The sequence below is a fragment of the Tenrec ecaudatus genome, chromosome 9 (genome assembly GCF_050624435.1).
Source record: "Tenrec ecaudatus isolate mTenEca1 chromosome 9, mTenEca1.hap1, whole genome shotgun sequence".
NCBI lineage: Eukaryota > Metazoa > Chordata > Mammalia > Afrosoricida > Tenrecidae > Tenrec > Tenrec ecaudatus.
Window position 1 is genome coordinate 487,520 of NC_134538.1, and position 7,696 is coordinate 495,215.

Genomic DNA, 7,696 nt, shown 5'->3' on the forward strand with positions numbered 1-7,696 from the left:
GACTTCTTATTTTTATGTCTGACGGAGTGATAAGGTTTCTTCTATGACAATATCTTTGTGAGATGCAATTTATGTGTAAAATTCACATGATTAAAATGTACAAATTAATGTTTTAAATATTTAAAAAAAGAGTAATACATGAAGCATATAAGCAAATGCAGTCAGTTATATATGTAATAGTTGTTGAATTGGAGAATTTTTTGTTGTGTATATCTTGCCAAATAAAAAAAGTAATTATATGAATAACAATGAGTGTAAAGAAGAAAAATTTGGATCGATAATGATGATTGTATGCCTTTCTTTTCCTTTTCCAGAAACATCTTTATTGATACAGTATTTATTTGCCATCCCTCTGTCATACCCTGAGCTAATTACTATCCCCAGGCTGCCTGGGGAGGTGCAGGGAAAGGAACATATTGGGTAGACAGACGTGGGACAGAGAACTGTGGGGGATGAATACTGCTCCTTCACATGGCAGAGGATGTGGAAGGCCACCATCAGGCAGAAAAGCCCCATGGTCATCGAGAAAACAAAGCCCAAGATGACAAAAGAGAAGAGCTGCTGCTTCAGAGAAGGGTTCCTGGTAGAACCAAGGATGAAGCTCCCAAACCCAGTCCCAATGCCGGCTCCAAAGCCTGCCACTCCAACTGTGGCAGCCCCAGTCACAATGAACTTGTGTGCTGTGTCAATGTCCCTCGAGATGGCACTGGCTTAGAAGCTGTGCCTAGGGATCAGTGAGGTCAGGGAACTTGGGCTGTCAGTTACTGAAGTGCTCATCTTGAGTGTCTCCGGCTGTTTCTGCACCAATACAGGCAGGGTCGGGTCAACAACTGGAAGCTGCTCCTCACCAGGGGAAGGGTGGAGACGAATTTGCGCAGGCATACATTTTTAGGGGATGAGGGGCAGTATCAGGGGAGCTACTTTTAGTGCAGACAAGACTTCTTGATACGAATGAATTATTGAATTGCAGCATATGTGCCTGAAGTTCCAGTAGAACTTTTAAGAAGGAGAGGTTGTCTGTTACTTACACAGACCTTCAGGTAGGACTGTGGGTAACAGGCTCATAGCCCAGGATCTCTCTTTGTGAATAAAATTCAATTAACACACAGCTATGTCCTTCTCTACTGCCTGCTGTTGTTTTCACACTCCATCAGCAGGGTTGAGTAATTGTCTCCAAGGCTATATGACCAATGGAATAACAAATTATGGTTTTCAGGCCTTTTTCAAAACCCAAATTTGCTGATCCCTGATGGAGGGGAAGAGTCAGGAAGAAAAATAGCAAGGCTTTCTGAAATACATAATTTCAAACTATGATGATTTTACAAGATATTTTAAATTTTTCACCTGCACGGATAGGTTAGAACTACCAACCCTGGTTGCACAGTGGTGACTTGCCCCGCTGTTAAGTGAAAAGTCATTCAGACCCACCAACTGCTCTGTGGGAGAAATTTGTGGTAGAATACTCTCATAAGGAAGTACAGGCTGGGTTATCTTATAGAAGTTCTAGTCTGTTCTATAGGATTACTATGAGTTGGAACTGGTCAATGTCAACAGAATTATAGTTTGGGTGAAAAGCAAATTTTTACCATGTACTGTACTTGAATAAATGACACCAAGTTTCACACCACCAACTTTACAACCATTAGCTGAGTCCTTAATAGCACCACCCAGAGACTCCACTGAGTCTGCCTTAAAGATATTGACTGTTGCAGTTACATGATCTCCTATCAACTTGCAACGGAATGAAGTCTAGCCTGTCAATCAGGTCGTAGCTTAATGACCTCATTTGGAGGTACGAAGGACCTCACCGAAGGCCAGACACTCTCTCCCTGCCAAGCATTCCTGTTGACAAGCCACATGGTGCTATGCAAATGGCAGCCAGAGCCTTGGAGCTGGGGAAGTCATGTGGAGGGAGACCCATGCTAGCACTAAGATGCCTTCAATGCCACTGGATCCACAAGACCTTCCACCCACTAGCCTGTGATCTGTCTGCACTCAGCATTGTTGCATGAGTCTGAAGACAAACTTAGAGACTGGTATCAGACATATGGGCTGATATTGGAGTGGGCTGGTATGTTTTCTCAATTTACAATTGCTCTTTATATAATGCTCTTTCTATACACATAGGAATGTCTAAGAATTTTTTTCTACAATCCACCCAGACCAACACACTGACCTTCTGAAAACATGCTAATCACCCCTGGCAGAGTAATATCCACTCCATATAGAACAAGCTCATTTGCTTGGTTTTCTCTCCAAGAGAATATTTTCTCTTCTTAAAACTTTGAATTCTTACCAAGGGCACATTAGGGAGGGGGGAGCGGGGAGGGAGGGGAAAAAAAAAGGAGGACCTGATGCAAAGGGCTTAAGTGGAGAGCAAATGCTTTGAGAATGATTGGGGCAGGGAATGTATGGATGTGATTTATACAATTGATGTATGTATATGTATGGATTGTGATAAGAGTTGTATGAGTCCCTAATAAAATATAAAAATAAATAAATAAATAAATAAACTTTGAATTCACAGATATTAAGGGTAGGTACTGAATCATAAAAAATATAGATTCCAAGTGGGAAACTGAGAGATGAAGAACCCTGGATTGAAATAAGAAATCAGACTTGAACCTCCCTCTCCAAATGCTCCTGAGGAAGAATCCTTCCTTCTTTTCAGGCCCGTACAGTGCCCTGCAACACAGCTCCCTCCCTGCATGGGCGGTTTGTATCTGTACTCACACTGACTTCCCTCAGTGTGTCTTCCCCACAGCAATAAATGGACACGTGATTGACTTTTAGACTGTTCATTTGCTGAGAGTGTATTCTTAGCAATGTTTCTGGAGATGGTACACCAGCCGTCACAAAATCTGTATACTATGATAGTAACAGTAGTAATATATGAGACCCACTGCAGGCCTGGATGTTGGCAGATACAGGTCACGGCAGGGCTACTCTAAGTGAATCCAGAGATTGCACAAAAGAATCTCAGAGACATTTTATGGTCCCTCAAGTCTCCTTCAGACTCAACCAGGTGCACATTAGTGTTGACATATGCAAACACAGTATATGCTGGTTATGAAAACCATCACACATTTCTACTGTCTCCTACTCACACACACTAACTCTCAATAACATGACTTGCTAAAATACCTGAGTGAAAAACCCAGACCTGCACAGACTCCATGACGACTCTGTGTTCATATAAACTACTGAATGGGGATACCTGGGGACTATGAGACTGAGGATCTTCTCCCAGAGCTGTATGGTTGGGAATGGTGTGGATTTTACTAGCACACGGTGAGAAGGAGGGCTCTATTTGTATATCTTCCTATTTTACAGTGGCAATTACAGCTGGATACTTTCAGAATGCTCACGCTCCTACCGTACACATAAATATCCCAGAAGGATTTGATGGGAATGGTATTTGGAAATGATCTTTTTTTTTTTCCTAGTGAGAAGTGAGTGAGAGAGTGAGTAAGTGGGAGAGTAAGTAAGTGAGTGAGTTAGTGAATGAGACAGTGAGTGAGTTAGTGACTCAGTGAGAGAGTGAGTTAGTGAGTGAGTGAGACACTGAGTGAGATAGTGAGAGACTTAGTGAGTCAGTGAGAGAGTCATTGAGGGAGTGAGGGAGAGAGTGAGTCAGTGAGTGTGAGTGAGAGAGTGAGTGAGTGAGAGAGTGAGTCACTGGGCGAGTGAGTGAGAGAGAGAGTGAGTGAGAGTGAGTTACTGAGTCAGTGAAAGAGTGAATTACTGAGTCAGTGAGGGAGCAAGTGAGTGAGAGAGTCTGGAAATTATTTATTATGTGATTGTGATACACAGAATAAAGTCCTGTTCATATTGTTTCATACACAATAAGTGATTTATATATAAATGATTTAAGACCGTATGTATGCTCATTTGCTTAACTTATTTCACTCAATTTATTTCATTTATGTGGCAATAGACCCATAAGTTTATATCTAGCCAACATGAACTGATTTTAATGCTCAACATCTTAGAGCAGGAACCCATGTACACCACAGTTTATTTCTTTATAGACATTTAGGTTGTTTCTCGTTTCTGGTTTTATAACAAAAGTTACTATTTGGGTCAACATAAAAAAGAGAGGAGAAAAAAAGCATTCACATTCTTATTATCAGAAATCACAGTAACAAGCATGGCCGTACTGTAAACTTTTCTTCAACACAATTGTAATATTAAAAACAACAATAAATATATTTTTAGTGACAGAGTTCCCATTAGGACAGAAAACACCAAAGTCTTAATTTTACTAGAGGAGATGTCTTGGATGACATTTAAAGTGCATAAAGGTTTTTCTAAAATATTTAATAGTTTAAAGCTTCTTGTGTTAAAGTGAATAGGATGTCCCAGAAGCACAGACTTAGGACAATACTTGTTTTATTGCAGAACATTTCTTAAGATGTAGATAATAAACAAAAATCGATTTCCGTCTAATCCTTTCATGGTGACTAGGGTAGCAGGAGAGTAATCACTGACAAAATGCAACCAAATTTACCTCTCCTGACCCTTAGCAGAATAAAATCACTGAAATCATAAAATCTATGTCTAACTGGCACAAGTCAGAACAAATGTAAAATTATGTCCAGAAGCAACTTTCTTTGGTTTGTCTATGTATGCAGCCTTCAATCTGAAGAGGAAGAATATAAAAATTTGTAGCTGAAAATCTTTTTCAGCAAGGGAAACAGGAAAGGGCAGGCACAGCTTCTCGACCAGTAGAGCCTTTGCAGGAGGAAAGAAACAATGAGAAAGCCGTGTCTCAGATCCAGGTTCTAAAAGGAAAGAAAAGGTCTTTCTTGAGACAATGGGAGTTACCTGGGCGCAAGATGGATGACCTTCAGTGGGGCCTAACACCCTGGCTATCTATCATCAATCCTCCAAGGCCAAGCCAAGCAGCTCTAGCACTGAGGCATCTTGGGAAGATTGCTCTGGAGGTCTAGTGGGATAAACGATCCCACCCACTTTCCGTCAAGTTGGGCAGTCATTTCCCCAATGACTTTTCTGTTCCTAGTATGCACATGGCCTTCTTGGAGGTCACAGATTAGGGCATACATTTGCCCAATGCCCCGATTGGGAGCATTTGAAGCCAGGTCTTCATGGCACACTAGTGTGTGGCCCAATGACTAGTTTAGACACACCCACTCTGCCCTGGAGGGCACTTGCTAACATTTGACATTTAACCTTATCTCTTTGTAGCTTATGTAACTTTTCCTGATCCTCCCTAGTGTTGAAAATTTTTCTGGATTGAGAAGATCTTGGTGTGAAGTCTGGGGTCCACATTCTAACCTTTTCAGTTTTCTTTTAATGTCTGGAGCTGATTGTGAGATGGAATTTGACTGAAGTACAATGATCCCTTATGGTGTAGTATGGTCTACTTTGGTATACTTAAACCTTCTGGAAGATGTGAGAGAAATTTGGCAGAATTTTGATTTGGTTCCTGAATGATTTCCCTAATTTTGTAATAACTGACTTCCTTTGAGGCTTTCGGCAAGCCCTCAATGAGATACAAATTATATCATTTTGAAGAACACGGTCCTCACGACCATCTGATAATTCCAATTAAGGTTGTGCTGGGGACTGCCTGGAAGTCCACGGGCTTATCCCGGTTCTGTGCATGTACTTTATCGCGTCTCTTTGTGCAGCTATCCAGACTCACTCCCTAACTTCAGGGGTCAAGGTAGTTGTTAAAATCATGTGGATGTCATGCCAGGTAACATCATATGACTGAGTGAGGTATTTAAATTCTTTACTATAAATGTCTGGGTCCAATGTATAACATCCAAGATGTTTTCCTAAACTGATGAATAATTTAACAAGGGATATGAACTTTTACCAGCATCTCTGCTCCTGCGACTTTACAGAGAGGAATGAGGGGGCGAGGATTGAGGACGGATCCTTTGGTTTTGAAGCTGTTGTCTTTATGCTGGACGGAGCTGAACTTAAAAGACTGAGAGGCGGAGATGTGCTGCCAGTAGGAGGCAGGTGTCAGATGTCTTAGAACATGGCAAGGTTGGGAGGGGAACTGGTGACAGAGCAGAGGTGGGAGGAGTGGACAATCATGGTATGGGAAGGGAGGAGTTTGGGTAGAAATTGTATGAGGTAACAGGTAGGGGATATTGGATTATAGTTTGAAGGCTCAGAGGTGGTGGGAGGAGGTTGAGACAAGGCAGGGGTGGGAGGAGGTGATGAGGAGGAAGGCTAAAGAAGAATGAGACACGATAGCAGGAGATATAGGGTTACAGTCTGGCAACTGGGAGAATGCAGCAGTTTCCAGGGAGGTTGGACAAACCTGAAGGGGGTTGTAATGGGGAGGGGAGAAAGAAGGCTCAGCAGCAGTTTGGTCAGGACAATAGGCACTGAAATTGGTGGCACAGCATGATCAGAAGGACTGATTCTTAGTCTGAGAGGAGCATTTTCCTGAACCAGTAGGACTTGCATGGTGGAACAATTCTGACATAAACGAGGTTGAGCACAAAGGAAAGAGAAAACTTGGATATAGGCAGTATCAGAATATATTTTGTAGATTAAAAGGAAGTTATTGAGATCCTGAATAATTTTTAAATCAAGTACACCACCTGGTGACCATCTTGAGTTGTTGTCCAATATGTACTGCAGTCACACATTATTACATAAGAAAATCAGTTTTCCCCTTTGGCTAACTGAGTTAAGACCCAGTGAATTGAAGTTTGTCAGTAAACAAACTAGAGGTGTTTTATGCCATTGCTTAGTGTGGTGGTTATATAATCATTTGTGAATTTGATAATTAAGACGGAAGGGGGAGACTCCAGCATGTCAACCAAAATATAACCAATGGCCCCTGTGTGGTTATGGCCTTCTGACAATTCTGGGAATTCCAGAATTTCCTACTCGGAGGCAGGACACACACTCACTCTCTCTTTCGGCTCACTCCCTTAGAGACCCACTACTGACCAGACACATGGCACTATGCTGATAGACCACGTGCCCTAGGAACTGGAGAAGCCATGTGTAGACCCCTGCCAATGCTGAGATGCTTACACCGCCACTGGATCCAAAGACTTTCTACCCACTGGGCTACGATCATCCTGCATTCAGCGTTATTGCATAGGTTTAAGTCTGAAGAGGATTTTATAGACTGATATCAGACATGTGGACTAATATCGGACTTATGGGCTTGAACTGGACTGGATTGGGATGATTTCTTAATGTACAATTACCCTTTATATAAAACTCTTATACACATGAGTTCCTATGGATTTGTTTCTCTAGCCTACCTGGACTAAGACAATTAGAATTCTTACAAACCATTTTAAAAGGCTGAACGAAAATTTGAGGTCTCTTAAATGAGGTAGCAAAACAGGAGAGTGTCCTTACACTGAATAATTACCACCTAAGCCCCTGGACGTGGGAAGGCCATCTGACTGCGCAAAGATTTCTGGTATCTGGACATTTTCAGAAAGGCCAAGAGTAAATGAGCAGACGACCTTGGAGTAGGGAGCTTTGGATTTAACACTTACCGATGCGTTTTCAGAAGGTCTTTAGCAGAAGATGTGGAGATCCCTTTGCTAGGCTTGCTCGAAGGGGGTCCAGAAAGGCAGCTGGGGCCTCTAGTGAATAGGGAAAGGAAAGTGTCACTCCAGTCCTAGCCTAGACAGCCTCCCCATGCAGGCCACCATGTATTAGGTTTTACAGAGACAAGAGACAG

The 7,696-nt window shown here is 42.0% G+C and overlaps 1 long non-coding RNA gene across 2 annotated transcripts in view; it reads right to left on the reverse strand.

Annotated features, from left to right (window-relative positions):
* Positions 1-7,696, reverse strand: part of LOC142456661 (uncharacterized) — a 75,093-nt gene that overhangs the window by 65,784 nt on the left and 1,613 nt on the right. For both annotated transcript variants that reach the window (XR_012786079.1, XR_012786080.1), the window contains exon 2: positions 7,509-7,598. This is a non-coding gene — a long non-coding RNA (uncharacterized LOC142456661). The remainder of the gene's footprint in view (positions 1-7,508; positions 7,599-7,696) is intronic.